Consider the following 18,050-nt stretch of genomic DNA (forward strand, 5'->3'; position numbering starts at 1 on the left):
AGAATAAATTTACAAGAATACAAAGAAGCTTTATCCTCTAAGTACCTAAATGTTGAACCAATCCCTACCATCTCCTTTTTCCACAAAATACAATATACTATACAATTCCTGTTATAGGGACCACTAGGAAGGAACATGTAGTTGAAAACACATAGTTAAAAAAATTTTGGATTCAAATTCATCAGAGTACCAATTTTCCTAACCATGTTTTCATAAAGGCCATCAGAAGATGTCACACTATTCAAATGCCCAATGATAAGACTTCTGATGAGACCAAACAGGTCACATTAAATCAATAGAATATCTTAGAAATAAAACCAATATGACTAAATCCAAAACATATCACATGAAGTACCACATGTGCAATACAAACCTACTTTAATAAATAAAAGAAACACAGGTAGCTGCACTCTGGGAGAACATTCAGTTCCTGATGGCCTCTTCGCAGTCTTCTCTGAGACTCCACTTCCACTTCTACCTGGGCAAGTCTAATGGTGCAGCCATGAAGTTTTTAACCATCTTGTCTCATTAATGCCATGGTGCCAGACTGCACCACAACACCAGCTGGCACATGACAGAGGATTCATGCTCATGGGAATCATATTTGTCACCAATGGGTGTCAGCTTCTCAAGGCCATGCTTGGCAAACACACTTTTCAGCTTTGCTTCTAAAAGTGACAACCATTGGAAGAACTTCTCCAGAGTGAGCTTCTGGTCCCCAGGCTCTGATTCTTCAGAAATGCACTCTGTAGTCTTCTCCAAAATGTCAGCCACCTCCACCAAGTCCTTACAGAAACTCTGGATTCCAAATATCTTGGCATCTTCCACACATCTCCGGGTTCACCTCCTTATGTTTTCACAATCAGCTATAGCTCTCCGGTATCTCACCATTAAATCCTGGACTTCCTTCTCCAGTTTAACAGCTTTTACCCTTAAGGCTTGTTCAGCAAGAGAGGGCCCAAGGCCATCAGGAAGGTCCTCGGAATGGCAGTCCTCACCAGCGGTTCCCTGGATGGCAGTGCTGAATGGAAGTGGGCATCCCTTGCTCTCCCATGAGGCACTCTAAGCCAGTAGGTGCTACACCCGCTGGCAGCCCGCCCACATTGACCACATGGCCATGTTCCCGACTTGGGCTGATGGAAGCAGCACAGGCGCACTTGCTCAATATTTCTTTTTTTAATTATAATTTTTTTTTGAGATGGGGTGTTGCTCTTGTTGCCCAGGCTGGAGTGCAATGGCACAATCTCGGCTCACTGTAACCTCCACCTCCCAGGTTCAAGCTATTCTCCTGCCTCAGCCTCCTGAGTAGCTGGGATTACAGGTGCCTGCCACCACGCCTGGCTAATTTTTTGTATTATTAGTAGAATTGGGGTTTCCTCATGTTGGCCAGGCTGGTCTTGAACTCCTGACCTCAATTGATCCACCTGCCTTGGCCTCCCAAAGTGCTGGGAATACAGGCTTAGCCACCACCTGGCCTATTTTAATTTTCGTGGGTACATAGTAGGTGTATATAATTATAGGTTACATGAAATATTTTGATAGAGGTATGCCATGCATAATAATCACATCAGGGTGATCACCTCAAGCATTTATCCTTTGTGTTATAAACAATCCAACTATATTCTTTTAGTTATTTCAAAATGTACACTTAACTTATTTTTTACTATAGTCATACTGTTATGCTAGCAAATACTAGGTCTTATTCTATTTTTTGTACCCATTAACCATCCCCATTTCCCTCCCACCACTACTATTCTTTCCAGCCTCTGGTAACCATCCTTCTACCATCTATCTACATGAGTACAATTGTTTTATTCTTAAATTTATTTTTGATTATTTTTTCTTTAAGTTCTGGAGTACATGTGCAGGATGTGCAGGTTTGTTACATAGGTAAGCATGTGCCATAGTGGCTTTCTGCACCTATCAACCCATCACCTAGGTATTAATGCCAGCATGCATCAGCTTTTTTCCCTAATGCTCTCCCCCCATCCCCAACAGGCCCCAGTAAGTGTTGTTCCCCTTTCTGTGTACATGTGTTCTCATTGTTCACCTCCCACTTATAAGTGTGAACATGCCGTGTTTGGTTTTCTGTTTCTGCATTAGTTTGCTGAGGATAATGGCTTCCAGCTTCACCCATCTTTCTGCAAAGGACATGATCTAGTTTCTTTTTATGGCTGCATAGTATTCCATGGTGTATATGTACCACATTTTCTTTATCCAGCCCATCATTGATGGGCATTTGGGTTGATTCCATGTATTTTCTATTGTGAATAATGCTTCAATGAACATATGCATGCATGTATCTTTATAATAGAATGATTTATATTCCTTCGGATATACACCCAGGAATGGGATTGCTGGGTCAAATGGTATTTCTGGTTCTAAATCTTTGAGGAATCACCCTACTACCTTCCACAATGGTTGAACTAATTTATATTCCCACCAACAGTGTAAAAGTGTTCTTATTCCTTTGCAACCTTGCTAGCATCTGTTGTTTGTTGACTTTTTAATAATTGATATTCTGACTGGCATGAGATGGTATCTCAGTGTTTTTTATTTGCATTTCTCTAATGATCAGTGATGTTGAACTATTCTTCATGGGTTTGTTGGCTGCATGTATGTCTCTTTTTTTCAGAAGTGTCTGTTCATGTCCTTTTGCTCCTTTTTAATGGGATTGTATTTTTTAAATGGTAAATTTCCTTGTAAATTCCGGATAATAGACCTTTGTCAGATGGATAGATTGCAACAGTTTCCCCCCATTCTATAGATTGTCTGTTCTCTCTGGTAATAGTTTTGTTTGCTGTGTAGAAGCTCTTTAGTTTTATTAGATCCCATTTGTCAATTTTTGATTTTGTTGCAATTGCTTTCGATAATTTCATCATAAATTCTTTGCACATGCCTATATCCTGAATGACACAGCCTAGATTTTCTTCTAGGGTTTTTATGGTTTTGGGTTTTACATTTAAGTCTTTAATCCATCTTGAGTTAATTTTTGTGTAAGTTGTAAGAAAGGGATCCTGTTTCAATTTTCTGCCTATTGCTAGCCAGTTCTCCCAGCACCATTTATTAAACAGGGAATCCTTTCCCCATTGCTTGTTTTTTGGGGGTTTATCAAAGATCAGATGGTTGTAGATGTGCTGCTTTATTTCTGAGTTCTCTATTCTCTTCCATTGGTCTATGTGCCTGTTTCTGTACAAGTACCATGCTGTTTTGTTTATTGTGGCCTTGTAGTATAGTTTGAAGTAGGGTAGTGTGATGCCTCCAGCTTTGTTCTTTTTGCTTAGGATTGTCTTTAAAATAGTTTTTTTTTTTCTAATTCTATGAAGAATGTCAGTGGTAGGTCAATTGGAATACCATTGAATCCATAAATTGCTTTGGGCACTATGGCCATGTTCATGATATTGATTCTTCCTATACATGTACATGGAATGTTTTTCCATCTGCTTGTGTCCTCTCTGATTTCCTTGAGCAGTGGTTTGTAGTACTCCTTGAAGACACCCTTCACTTCTCTTTTTAGCTGCATTTCTAGGTATTTTACTCTCTTTGTGGCAATTGTGAATTGGAGCTCATTTATGATTTGGGTCTCTGCTCATTTGTTGTTGGTGTATAGGAATGCTTGTGATTTCTGCACATTGACTTTGTATCCTGAGACTTTGCTAGACTTGCTCATCAGCTTAAGAAGCTTTTCGGCTGAGACGACGGGGTCACAACAAAGACAATTTGACTTCCTCTTATCCTAACTGAATACCCTTTATTTCTTTCTCTTGCCTGAGTGTCCTGGCCAGAACTTCCATCACTATGTTAAATAAGAGGGGTGAGGGAGGGCTTCTTCGTCTTGTGCCAGTTTTCAAGGGGAATGCCTCTGACTTTTGCAAATTCAGTATGATATTGGCTGTGGATTTGTCATAAATAACTCAATATTTTGAGGTATGTTGCATCAAGACATAGTTTATTGAGAGTTCTAAACATGAAGAGATGTTGAATTTCATCAAATTCAAGGCCTTTTCTGCATCTATTGAGATAATCATGTGGTTTTTCTCTTTAGTTCAATTTTTGTGATGAATTACATTTATTGATTTTTGTATGTTGAACCAGCCTTGCATCCCATGGATGAAGCCGACTTGGTCATGGTGCATAAGATTTTTGATGTGCTGCTGGATTCGGTTTGCCAGTATTTTATTGAGGATATTTGCATCAATGTTCATCAGGAATATTGGTCTGAAGTGTTTTGTTGTTGTTGTTGTATCTCTGCCATTTTTTTGTATCAGGATGATACTGGCCTCATAAAATGAGTTAGAGAGGAGTCCCTCCTTTTCAATTGTTTGTAATAGTTTCAGAAGAAATGGTACAGACTCCTCTTTGTATCTCTGGTAGAATTCAGCTGAAATTCATCTGGACGTGGTTTTTTGTTTTTGTTTTGTTTTCTTTTTGGTAGGCTATTTATTACTGCCTCAATTTCAGAACTTGTTATTGGTCTATTCAGGGATTCAACTTCTTTCTGGTTCAGACTTTAGAGGGTGTAGGTGTCCAAGAATTTATCAATTTCTTCTAGATTTTCTAGTTTATTTGCATAGAAGTGTTCATAGTATTCTCTGATGGTTGTTTGTATTTCTTTGGGTACAGTGGTGGTATCCCATTTAACATTTCTGATTGTGTTTATTTGAAACTTCTTTCTTTTCTTCTTTATTAATCTTACTAGTGGTCTATTTTATTGACTTTTTCAAATAAACAGTTCCTGAATTTGTTGATTTTTTGAAGGGTTTTTTTGTGTCTCTATCTCCTTCAGTTCCACTCTAAGCTTAGTTATTTCCTGTCTTTTGCTAGCTCTGGAGTTTGTTTGCTCTTGGTTCTCTAGTTCTTTTAGTTGTGATGTTAGGGTGTAGATTTGAGATCTTTCTAGTTTTTCGATGTGGGCATTTAGTGCTATACATTTCCCTCATAATACTGCTTTAGGTGTGTCCCAGAGATTCTGGTACATTGTCTCTTTTTCTCATTGTTTTCAAATAACTTCTTGATTTCTGCCTTAATTTCATTATTTACCCAGGAGTCATTCAGGAGTATGTTGTTCAATATCCATGTAGTTGTGTGTTTCAGTGGGCTTTTTAATATTGAGTTCTCATTTGATTGTGCTGTGGTCTGAGAGACTGTTTGTTATGATTTCAGGTTTTTTGCATTTCCTGAGGAGTGTTTTACTTTCAATTATGTGATCAATTTTAGAGTAACTGTCATGTGGCACCAAAAAATGTATATTCTGTTGTTTTTGGGTGGAGAGTTCTGTAGATATCTATCAGGTCCACTTTGTCTAGAGCTGAGTTCAAATCCTGAATATCTTTTCTAATTTTCTGTCTTCATGATGTGTCTAGTACTGACAGTGGGGTATTAAAGTCTCCCACTATTATTGTGTGGGGGTCTAAGTCTCTGTGTAGGTCTCTAAGAACTTGTTTTATGAATCTGGGTGCTCTTGTATTAGGTGCACATATATTTAATGTAGTTGGCTTATTTTGTTGAATTGAACCTTTTAACATTATGTAATGCCCTTCTTTGTCTTTTTTGACCTTTGTTGGTTTAAAATCTATTTTGTCAGGAATTACTATTGCAACATCTGCTTTTTTCTGCTTTCCCTTTGCTTGGTACATTTTCCTCCATCCCTTTACTCTGAGTCTATGTGTGTCTTTGCACATGAGATGTGTCTCTTGAATACAGCACACCAATGGGTCTTGTCTTTGTATCCAGCTTGCCATTCTGTGTCTTTTAATTGGGGAATTTAGCCCATTTACATTTAAGGTTAATCTTGTTATGTGTGAATTTGAAGCTCTCATCATTATGCTCACTGGTTAATTTTGCAGACTTGTTAATGTTGTTGCTTTATAGTGTCATTGGTCTGTGGATTTCAATGTGTTTTTGTAGAGGCTGGTAATGGTTTTTCCTATCCATGTTTAGTGCTTCCTTCTGGAAGGCCTGGTGGTGACAAAATCCCTCAGGATTTGCTTGTCTGAAAAAGTTTTTATTTCTCCTTTGCTTATGAAGCTTAGTTTGGCCAAATATAAAATTCTGGGTTGGAATTTATTTTCTTTACACATTTTGAATATTAGCCCCCAATCTCTTCTGGGTTGCAGAGTTTCTGCTAAGAGTTCAGCTGTTAATCTGATGGGCTTCCCTTTGTAGGTGACCTGGCCTTTCACTCTTTCTGCCCTTAACATTTTTTTCCCTTATTTTTACCTTAGAGAATCTGATGATTATGTGTCTTGGGGTAGATCTTTTCATGAAGTATCTTATTAGGGTTCTTTGGATTTCCTGAATTTGGATATTGGCCTGTCTTGCTAGGTTGGGGAAGTTCTCCTGGATGACATAATTAAGTGTGTTTTCCAACTTTTCTCCATCCTCCTCATCTCTTTCAGGTACTCCAGTTAGTCGTAGGTTCAGTCTTTTTACATAGTCCCATAATTCTCAGAGGTTTTGTTTGTTCCTTTTCATTCTTTTTTCTCAAATCTTGTCTGCCTGCCTTATTTCAGCAAGATAGTCTTTATGCTTTGATATTCTCTCTTCTGCTTGGTCTATTTGGCTATTAATACTTGTTTTTGCCTCATTAAGTTCTTGTGTTATGTTATTCAGCTCCATCAGGTCATTTATGTTTCTCTCTGGGCTGGTTTTTCTGGTTAACAGCTCCTGTAATATTTTTTCATGGTTCTTAGCTTCTTTGCATTGGGTAAGAACTTAATCCTTTAGCTCAATGAAATTCACTATTACCCACTTTCTAAAGCCCACTTCTATCAGTTCATCCATCTCAGCTTCAGCCCCATTCTGTGCCCTTGCTGGAAAAGTGTTGCAATTATTTGGAGGAGAAGAGGCATTCTGGCTTTGGGGATTTTCAGCGTTTTTGCATTGGTTTTTCCTCATCTTTATTGTTTTCCTTATCTTCATTGATTTTTCCTCATCCACCTCTGATCTTTGACGCTGATGACCTTTGGATGGGTTTTTGTGGGGTCTTTTTTGTTGATGTTGTTGTTGTTGCTTTTTGTTTGTGTTTGTTTGTTTGTTTGTTTTTTCTAAAAGTCAGGCCCCTCTTCTGTAGGTCTGCTGCAATTTGCTGGGGTCCACTCTAGTCCCTGTTCACCTCCTATCACCAGTGAAGTTTGCAGAACAGCAAAGATTGCTTCCTGCTCCTTCCTCCAGAAGATTTTTCCCACAGAAGCACCAACCTGATACCAGCCAGAGCTCTCCTGTCTGAGGTGTCTGCTGACCCCTGTTGGGAGGTCTCACTCAGACAGGAGGCACTGGGTCAGGGACCCTCTTAAGGAGGCAGTCTGTCCCTTAGCAGGGCTGGTGTGTTGTTGAAATGGGAAAAGTTTCCTTATCCCCCTCGCAGGACATACAATGGGGGTGTGGCTCACTCCTTCATTGCCCCAGTGCTCAAACCCCAAGGGAAATCATGCAGATGGGCAAGTTGTGGGACTCTGACCTGACAGCAGTGTCTAGGGGTGAATGTTTACAGCTCCTGAGGCCCCGGTGGGTGTGTGTTATTGTGTGCTCTTTCAGTTTAGCCATCTGCAGGTAGCTTGTGTTAGTTGGCTCATTTAGACCCTCTGCCTTATCACAAGGACAGAGGGTTTTCTGTATCCAGGGGTTTCTTGCCTTGGTGTACCAGAAGAATCAGATCACATGTGGGCTTGGAGAATGAGTGCAAGATTTTATTGAGTGGAAGTAGCTCTGAGCAGATTGGGGAGCCAGAAGCTAATGGAGTGGGAAGGTAGTTTTCCCCTGGAGACAGACCACTTAGCAGCTGGGCTCCTTTCCAACCACCCCAGAAAAACTCCACATAGTTCTGCTGGTTGATGCCTGCTGGCCTGCCAGTGTCTGTCAGTGTGCTCTTACACCAACATGCTCCTCCTAACATTCTCTCAACATCCACCTGCTAGTGTTTTCTCCCAGCGATGTGTTCTTCTCAACATCTAGTGTGCATGTCCACTAGGGTCTCAGAGTTTTTATAGGCATAGGATGGGGGTGTGGTGGGCCAGGGTGTTCTTGGGAAATGCAACATTTGGGCATAAAAAAGCAGAAATGCTTGTCCTCACCTAGGTCTGTGAGCACAGGCCTGGGTGTGAAGCCCTAGCCAGGGACCAGACACTTCCCTTTCCAGGACTTCCCTGCCCCACTCCCATATCACTGTATTGGGGGAATCCCCCTCATTGGGATCAACTGATCTCTTCAGAGCCAGCAGGAAGGAAAAATTAAGTCTGCTGAACCTTGGACTGTGGCCAACCCTCCCCCAAGGTGCTCTATCCTAGGGAGATGAGAGTTCTGTTTATAAGTCCTTGACTGCAGCTGGTGGACTTCCTGCAGGGATGCCCTGCCTGGTGAGGAGAGATCTAAAGGAGGAGTCTGGCCACAGCTGCTTTGCTGTAATGTGGGGAATTCCACCCAGTCCAAACCTCCAAGTCTCCTTAGCACTGTCAGAGGAAAAGCACCTACTAAAGCCACAGTAATGGCAGTCACCCCTCCCTCCTCAGAACTTGGTCATCCCAGGCAAACTCCAGACTACTGTGCTGGCAATGGGGATTTCAAGCCAGTGGCTCTTAGCTTGCTGGGCTCCGTGTGAGTGGGACTTGCTGAGTGAGACTGCTTGGCTCCATGGCTTCAGCCCCCCTTCCACTGGAGTAAATGGTTATCCTGTCTCCCTAGAGTTCCAGGTGCAACTGGAGTATGTAAAAATTCCTGCAGCTCAGTGCCTGCCTGAACAGCCACCCAGTTTCATGCTTGAGACTCAGGGCCTGGTGGTATAGGCCTGATCTGAAGACTGCAAAACTCCATGGGAAAAGTGTAGTGCCCCTGGTGGGTAGCAGTCTCTCATGTCTTCCCTTGGCTAGGGGAGGAAGGTCCCCCACTCCGTGCACTTCCCAGGTGAAGTGTCACCCCACCCTGCTTCTGTTCACTCTCCGTGGGTCACATCCACTGCCTAGCCGGTTTCAATGAGATGAACTGGGTACCTCAGCTGGAAATGCAGAAATTACCCACCTTCTGCATTGGTCTCACTGGGAGCTGCAGACCAGAGCTGTTACTATTCCAATTGTTTTAACTTTTCACCCCCACCAGTAAGCAAGAATATGCAAAGTTTGTCTTTCTGTGCCTGGCTTATTTCACTTAACACAATAACATTCACTCCCATCCATGTTGCTGCTAATGACAGAATCTCATTCTTTTTTATGACTGATTAGCACTCCATTATTTATATGTACCACATTTTCTTTATGCATTCATCTCTTGATGGACATTTAGGTTGCCTCCAAATCTTGGCTATTGTAAACAGTGCTGCAATAAACATAGGAGTTTAGATATCTCTTCCATTTACTGATTTCCTTTCTTTTGGGTATATATCTAGAAGTGGAATTGCTGGGTTGTGTGTTAGCTCTCTTTTCAGTTTTTTGAGAAACCTCCAAAATGTTCTCTATAGTGGTTGTACTAATCTACATTATCATCAACAGTGTATGAGAGTTCCCTTTTCTTCACATTCTCACCAGCATTTGTTATTGCCTGACTTTTGGAGAAAAGTAATTTTAACGGGGATAAGATGGCATCTAATTGTAGTTTTGATATGCATTTCTCTGATGATTAATGATGTTCATCACCTTTTCATATACTTGTTTGCCATTTGTATGTCTTCCTTTGAAAAGTTTCTATTCAGGTCTTTTGCCCATTTTTGTAATTATTTCTGTAGTTGCAAATACCTAGCTTTAAAAACGTGTCTTGCACATCCACAGCAGTTTCTATACTGCTTTCCCCTCCAATCCCCAATGGGATAACTACATGTTACTTTACCATTCCATACTCACTTTGAATAGCAACGAAGTCATTTTGGGATGATGATACTTTGAAACAACAAAGCAACATTGCTGACAGTCTTTCTACATTGATTTCCTTTTAGAAGAATATTGTTTGCTTGTTTAACGAATGTATGAACATGTTAAACTTTCTTTGTCTTTTATGGCTGACAGCTCAGGGTAATTCCTCAATTTTTTAAATGAACACCCTCTTGAAACATTTGGTCTCTTCTTTTTCTCAACCACTGCTCAGTGATCTTTGGGAACACTCTCAATCCTTTTCTTGATTTTGATCCCTACCTTTTTTTCTATCTGTGAGCCCCTAATAACCCCAACGAAGGCCAGAAAGCAAGCGAAGGGTAGTACTAGTGATGCAAAATCCTGAGATTTTTAAGTGAAATAAGCAATTTAAAAAACACTATATCATAGTGTTTTTTAACACCTGACAGGCAGGTGGCATGCACCTGTAGTTCCAGTCACTCAGCTGTTGTAGGCATGTGGACTACTTGAACCCAGGAGTTTGAGGCTGCCATGAGCTATGATCACACCACTTCACTCCATCCTAGATGACAGAGTAAGACCTTTTTCCTAAAAAATAAAAAATAAAGCTCTGAAGTCTTTGAAAGTGTCTATGGAGCCCATTCAGAATCTCCATGAAATTCTATCAAATTCTGCAAATTCCTGTGTTTAAATTTGCTATTACCTCAAGTACTAGTATTCAAAACAGGGAATTTTTCTTATTCAATTTTATTGCTTTTCCATTTTAACAACTAAAATTACAATAATATTTTATACTACTTATTGCAAATATATGTTATTTCAGTTGCATAACAAGATTAAATATACATTTGTGGTCTAATAGACATAATCACCACTTATAGTATTGCCCCTGTGAAAAACTACATTTTGAGTTCCAACACCAAAACTTACAAGTGAACTTTTGGAATGTGATAACTTTGAAAATTAGTGACTAACTGTATATTTAGCTGTAACCTCTCATCTGCACTACAGTATCATATTTCCAACTGCCTTCAGGACATCTCTATTTCTATATGAAGCTGTCACTAAGTTCAACATGTCTAAAATCAAATTCATTACATTCTCTAACTGTTCCTTTACTCCCCCTTCCCTTATATATCAAGCTTCAAGCCTCAATTGCTTAATAAAGTATTTTTGTTTGTTGTTTTTGTCTTGTTTTTAAACTGTTTTGACTTACTCATGCCAATACTGAGATTTCCTTTCTCTGAACTCATATGACATCTTGATCCTCCAGTCATGCCAGCCTTGGGGGACAATCAAGGCTTGGCAAAAGATGCACTGGCATTTTCTTGGAGCCTCCATTAGAGAAGTAAGCAAGGAAACATGCAGTCACTTAATTATGTTCAGTACCAGGTCAGATGCCTAGAAAAGTAATATTAATATTTGCCCTCAAACGGTATGGTCTGGGGTAGGGAAAAGAGACAAGAGAAAAACAAGTAATTAACAAACAATGCAGTAACTGTTGTAAAAAAGTAAGTGAAAAGTGCTCTATGTTACAGGACAGGAGGTGATACATTTTGCTTACTAAAACGGAGGTGAGAAAAATCTTCACAGAGAAGATGACAACTGACATACACTGTGAAGGATTAATAAGCACTTGTTGGTTGCAGAAAAAAGAAAAATCATATCACATGACAGAAAATAGCATCCATAAAAGTGAAGAGAAATTAAAGAGGATGGCACATTTGGAGAATGGCAATAATTATGGTGTGACTGACTTGGGGTGGAAAGTAGAGCAGGAAAGAAACAGAGTTGAAGTGAGGAGTAGACTGGGATCCCTCAATGTGAGTATTCTGGGAAGTATTGAATAAACTTTATTCTAAGGTATAGTGGAACCACAAGGAAGGTTTCTGAATTGAGGAGTGATATTATCATGTGTGGGCTTGAAACATTATCTCATTGGTAAACTGGAGAGATTAAAGCAGACTAACGCTAATTCATCCAGTAAATATTCATTGCACCAGCAGTATGAGTCAGGCATTATGCTAGAACTGGAAATATAATACTAAACAAAATCAGGCATGCTCCATGCCATTCTGGAGCTTACCAGTCTAATGGGAGAGACAGGCAGGGGAACTGAATGGATATATCTCAAAAAAATACATACAAATGGCTAATAGACACATTTAAAAATGTTCTACATCACTAATCATTAGAAAGATGTAAATTAAAACCACAATGAGATATCACCTCAAACCTATTAAAAATGGCTATAATTAAAAAGGCAAAAGATAACAAGTGCAGGTGAAGATGTTGAGAAAAAAATATATTTGTACACTGTTGAGGGGAATATAAATTAGAACAAATGAGACAAGATAGTTCCCTTGACCCCTCCATGGGACTCTTGAAGGGATGGCTTGCTTACTCAGTCCACAGTGCTCAATCTCCTTGTGGGCAGGACAGCATACAGGTGAGGGGGTGGGGTGCAGGAGCTTGGGTGGGTTCCTTTGAGCACCGGTAGGAACAAACACTGAACTGGCCCCCAGCAGCATCTAGGGATTGCCTGTGAGCCCTGGAACTCCGGAGGATGTGTTTTACAGTAAGCACCATTAGCTTTGATATCCATGGATGGCTTAAATGTTAAACAGCTCAGTGGAGGGTCAGTGTGACAGCCTCTTGCACCTGCACCTGGGTTCTTGTCTGGCATCCAGAAGGACTGAGGTTGCATGAACAAATTGGAGGGTGGTGAATGTGGAGAATTTTACTGATTGGTGGAAGTGGCTCTCAGTGAGAAGGGGAGCTGGAAGGGGGATGGAGCAGGAAGGTAATTTTTCCCTGGACTTTGACTGACCCTGCCAAACTCTTCTCCAAAATTCCATTGTCAAGTCCCTCTGAAGTCAAGCTGCTTCTCTTTGATGTCCAGCTGCTGCTTCTCCTCTCTCCTTCTTTGCTGCTTCACTCTGCTCCTCTGCCAGTGGAGCTTGGGTTTTTTATGGGTACAGAATAGCGAGCGTGGTGGCCCAGGGTGGTTTTTGAAAAGGCAAGATTTGTGTGGGAAAACAGAAATGTGAACTTCTCATTTAGGGCTATGGGTCCAGGCTTTAGGGTGGAACACTTGCCAGGGACCCTGCCCTTTTCTACCTAGTATTTCCTGCCCTCCTGTTCATATCACAACCATAAAAAAACGGTATGGAAGTTCCTCAATAAATTGAAAATAGAATTACAATATGACTCAGCAACTCCACTTCTGTGTATATATCCTAAAAACTTGAAATCAGTATGTCAAAGAACTATTAATACTCTCATGTTCATTGCAGCACTATCTTTAATAGCCAAGTTATGGAATAAACATATGCATCCATCAAGGTACAAGTGGATAGAGAAAATGTAACATATTTACAAAATGTGTTCCTATTTGGCCTTAAGAAAAAAGAAACTCAGTCATTTGCCACAAAATGGATGGAATTGTAGAACATTATACCAAGTGAAATAAGCCAAACACAGAAAGACAAATACAGCTTTTTCTTACATATATGTGAAATCTAAAACAATCTCACTTACCCAAGCAAAGAGTAGAATGGTGGTTACCAGATGCTGGGAAATAGGAAGATGATGGTCAGAGGGTACAAAAGCCTCAGTTAGATGGAAGGAATAAGTTTTGAATATAGCTAAAAGTGCATTGCTAATGTTATCACAAAAATGTTAAATATTTGAGGTGACAGATATGTTAATTAGATTAATTGTATGTTTCCCCATTGTATTAAAAAATTATAACACCATTTTGCACCCCATAAATATATAAAACTATAATTTGTCAATATTGAGTAAGTTTTTTTTAAAATGCTCTTTAAAGCACTCTTAGAAAACATCTTCTGGGGAACTTGGAATTAAGTCAGAGTTTTGCTCCCTTTAGAGAATGAACAATGTGTAGGTACCCCTGAGGTAATGAATGACCAATCCAAATGTGATGCAAAAAATGACAAATGCAGGACTGTTGTTTTATGTATTTGCTTGGTTTTGCGTGTGTGTGTGCTAATTAAACCATAAACTTGGGAGTAGTTGGCTTTGGTAATTCATCCAAAGCCATAGATTGATTAATTTGAAAGTAGAGAACTCACGGAAGGATGTTACAAAAGTAAGAGACAGCAACAAGTGGACCACAATGCCTGTGTAATCACTTCACCTATTCGTGTAAATTATGTCCAGGCGGAAATGTAGTAACTGCACTCTGTAACATGAAACATTTGTGTTTTGATATATGGATAATAGCAGGAAATCTCTGTGTTTACAGTTAATAAGTGGATCAACAACACTTCATTGTTACACACTATATACCCAACACTGTGTTAAGGACTGAGAAGAATATAATGAAATATTATAGTTTGCTTGCATCCTATTTAGAGAGTTTAGAGAGAAAATAAATGCACCTGAAATATTTAGGGAGCAATTAAGTGTTAAAGTAGGTGATAATGACTATAAATTTCATAGGATCTTAAAGAAGCAGGAGCTGCGGTATTATGAAATAGCTTCCTAGACATGGTGAGATTTGAGCTATATATTAAAACATGGCTAAGGCTAAAAGCAGAAAACAAGAGAGAAAAAGATGAATCAACAACTCAAGAGGTAAAATTAACACAGTAAGGAGAAATAAAAGGGTCAGAAAATGAATGATGTCACTAGATAAATGAGAGCCAAATTGTAGAGGGCGAATCCACAGAAGTTATCATGGTATAGTAGGAAGACAACTAACATAGAAGTTCTGGATTTGGGTCCCAGTTACACATCACCTAACTTTGTGACCTTGAACCAGTAAACTCACTTCTGTGGGCCTCAAATTACTTACAGCTAAAATGAGGAGATTGGACCAATGCAGCTTTAATTGGTCTCAAATCCACATGAATATTTATAGCACTTTGTGAAAAAGTATAGCTACTGGAAGAGGACCCAGGCATAAAAAGATAGTGGTACATGGTGCCCTTAGGGAAGATGAGGGGTCAGATTCCTCTTTCCTTAAATCCTTACAAGTCTTCCTTAATGTTCATCAATCTAAAAGCCCTTGCTTATCAGGCAATAAAAGATAGTAATATATATAACTGACAAATATTCTTCCACGTGGACCTCTGGGTATGGTTGTTTTAAAAAAATGTGATAAAATATTTTACCCATAGAAGCAGTGTAAAGAATAATGTATCAAACACCTGTGTATTCACCATCCAGTTTTTAAAAATAAGGGATTACAAATATAATTGAAATCTCATTTATCTCCCTGATTGCATTATTCCTACATCTCAGAGGTAATGATTATATTTTTTTCTTTTATTATTATACTTTAAGTTTTAGGGTACATGTGCACATTGTGCAGGTTAGTTACATAGGTATACATGTGCCACGCTGGTGCGCTGCACCCACTAACTCGTCATCTAGCATTAGTTATATCTCCCAGTGCTATCCCTCCCCCCTCCCCCCACCCCACAACAGTCCCCAGAGTGTGATGTTCCCCTTCCTGTGTCCATATTTTACATTTGATGTTTATTATTTCCATGCCTGTTTTTATATTTTTATTACATGTGTAAATATCTACAAAATGGCAGTATTTTTCATGGAGTTAAACTTGTTTATAAATGGCTCCATATACACATATATTTCTGCAATTTATTTACTCCACTTTTAGTTTTTATTTATGTCAATATATGTAGTTATTTATTCATCTCCATTGAAATATAGTATCTGTATTACTTACTATACCATAGTTTATCCATTTTTCTGCTGATGACCATTTAGACAGTTTTTAGTTTTTCACTATTACAAACAATGCTACAATGAACAAACTTGCCCATGTCATGTATACACATGTTTAAGAGTTTATCTGGGCTATATATCCCAAAGTGTAATTTCTGGGTTGTAGAATGTGTGCATATACAACTTTTCTAGATATTTCCAAATTGCCTCTTAAGTCTTCATTCCCACCAATAGTGTATAAGATATTCCATTTATCTGTCCCCGACAGATTATTGTACAGTCACACAGTTCTTAAAACTTCCATGTCTCAGAGGGCTTTCAGGCTGGTGAAAAAGAATACATCTACATGCCAGAGGGATAGATCTGGGGAAAAAAAGCCCCTGTATTTAGAATTCTTCCAGATATCTCCATATAGCTGTTCACTTCACCTGAGGTAAGTCTCAAGACTGTGAAGCAGCCTTGTGCTTCCCCAGAATGTGATCCAGCCTAGCACACTACCCCCAGGGGAGCAGCACCCAAGCAGATCCACTGGTTAACCAGCCCTGCTCTTTCTTGGAGCAGACACCAGGCAGGCACACAACCCCCAGGAAAACATATCCCAAGTAGGCACATCAACTACACAAAATCCTGTCACCTGAGCCATCAAAGCACATGAAGACATTGCTGATGTTGACTATAGCTGAATAAACTGCAGGGAGGCTACCCTCCTGCACCTACCCAGACCAAAAAGAATGTACCCTATCCAACCAACACCCTAGACATACCTACAGGAGAAAGTCTTTTTATATGAATACCTTACAAAATTATAGGAGGTGACCATTCCACCAGATGGACAGATATTAATGAAAAGAATACAAAGTACATGAAAGAGCAGAAAAATATAACACTACCAATAAACACAATAATTTTTTAGTAACTGACCACAAAGAAATAGAAATTAATAATAGCCAGAAAATAATTCAGAATAATAATCTTAGACTGGGCACAGTGACTCATACCTGTAATCCCAGCACTTTGGGAGGCCGAGGTGGGCAGATCACTTGAGGCCAGGAGTTCAAGACCAGGCTGGCCAACATGGTGAAACCCCATCTCTACTAAAAATATAAAAATTAGCTGGGTGTAGTGGCCCACATCTGTAATCCCAGCTACTTGGGTGGCTGAGGCACAAGAATTGCTTCAACCCAGGAAGTAGAGGTTGTAGTGAGCCATGATCACACCACTGTACTCCAGCCTGGGTGAAAAAGTGAGACTCTGTCTCAATAGAAAAAATATTGAGAAAACTCAGCAAGATACAAGACAATACAGTTCGACAATTCAATAAAATCAGGAAAATAATTTAGTATCTGAATAAGAAATTCAACAGAGATAGATATTATCAAAAGAACTGAACAGAAATCTTGGAGCTGAATGATTTAATGAATGAGAGATTTAACAACATACTAGATCCACCAGAAAAAATAATTTCTAAACTGGAACACTTGGTCTTCTTAAAATAACCCTGTCAGAAAAGAAAAGAATTAAAAATAATGGAGAAGGCCTCTAAGACTTATGAAACATTATTCAGCAACCAAATTTTCACCTTATGGAAGTTTCCAAAGGAGACGGGATACGAAAATGGATATAATAAAATAATTGTAGAAGAGTCCCAAATTTTGGGAAGATATGAAATTCAGATCCTGAAAGTCCCCAAACTGTGTAAACTCAAAAAGGTCCTTTCCAAGGTACATTATAGTCAAACTGTCAAAAGTAAATTACAAAAATAATTCTAAAAACCTTAAGATAAAAGCATCAAGTCATATATAAGGAAATCTCCATCAGACTAACAGCATTTTTCTGACCTTACATGCCAGTAGAGAATGAGATTGTATATTTAAAGCTCTAAACGAAAAAGAAGTCAACCAAGAATACTATACCCAGCAAAGCTACTGTTAAGAAATGAAGGAGAAATAGAGTGTTTCCCACACAAGCAAAAACTGAGGGAATTCATCACCACTAGCTTGCCTTTATAAAGAATGCTGAAGGGAGTCCTACATCTGAAAGCAAAAGGATGATAACTACCATCATAAAAACATCAAAAATTATAAAATTTACTTGTAGAGCAGATGCACAAATGAGAAAGGAATCAAACCCAGTCACTACAGAAAACCACCAAGCCTCAAAGGTAAACAATAAAAATAAGAGGGTGGGAGAAAAGTAGAAAAGATAGCTATTGGGTACTGAGCTTAATACCTGTGTGATGAAATAATCTGTACAACAAACCCCTATAACATGAATTTGCATATGTAGAAACCATTCACATTTACCCCCAAGCTTAAAATAAAAGTTAAAAAAAAATAAAAAAGAAAGAAACAAAGTATATACAAAAAACCAGAAACAACAAAATGACAAGGGTAAGTTCTCACCTATCAATAGTAACTATGAATGTAATTGGATTAAATTTCTCGTTTAAAAGATATAGACTGGCTGAATGGATTTAAAATATGTCCCAAATATATAATGCCTACAAGAACCTCACTT

General features: G+C 39.0%; 1 pseudogene; it reads right to left on the reverse strand.

Annotated features, from left to right (window-relative positions):
• Nucleotides 1–373: 373 nt before the first annotated feature.
• Nucleotides 374–1,131, reverse strand: LOC101132079 (grpE protein homolog 2, mitochondrial-like; annotated as a pseudogene).
• Between the last annotated feature and the right edge of the window lie 16,919 nt (nucleotides 1,132–18,050).

The sequence above is a fragment of the Gorilla gorilla genome, chromosome X (genome assembly GCF_029281585.2).
Source record: "Gorilla gorilla gorilla isolate KB3781 chromosome X, NHGRI_mGorGor1-v2.1_pri, whole genome shotgun sequence".
Lineage (NCBI taxonomy): Eukaryota > Metazoa > Chordata > Mammalia > Primates > Hominidae > Gorilla > Gorilla gorilla.